Genomic DNA, 530 nt, shown 5'->3' on the forward strand with positions numbered 1-530 from the left:
TATATATACATGTATTCACTGTATGAGTTTTTTTTTTTGTTTTTGTGTTCGCGTATATACACTTGTGGATACATCTCTGTGTCTATCTATCTGTGTATTGTGATTGTTTGCGTGTATTGTTTATTTACATGCTGTGAAAATATGTGAGCGAAAAGCATAAAAAGATGAGAAACAAAACGGTTCAATGAGGAGCGGGATCTTTTTTTTTTTTTTAATTCTCTCTCTCTCTATTTATTTATCTCTCTGCTTGTGTGTGTGTGTGTAACTACATGCAGTAGATGCTCTCTCTATGGTTACTTCTAACAGAGATTGTAATGTATTTTAAATACAATATAAAAGAAAGTGCATATCTCATTCATTCGGGTTAAATTATGAATGCATTCCGTTTTGTTTGGAAATGATAAGCGTTTATTTATATTCTTTTTTTTTTCCTAAGCATTATTTGACAACACTTAATTATCTCTTTGTATTTTTATTTCCTTATGGATTTTTATTTTTCTTTTCTTTTTCTTCTTGCTGTTTTTTTTTTT

Source organism: Trypanosoma theileri, assembly GCF_002087225.1.
Source record: "Trypanosoma theileri isolate Edinburgh chromosome Unknown TM35_Tth_8_V1, whole genome shotgun sequence".
NCBI lineage: Eukaryota > Euglenozoa > Kinetoplastea > Trypanosomatida > Trypanosomatidae > Trypanosoma > Trypanosoma theileri.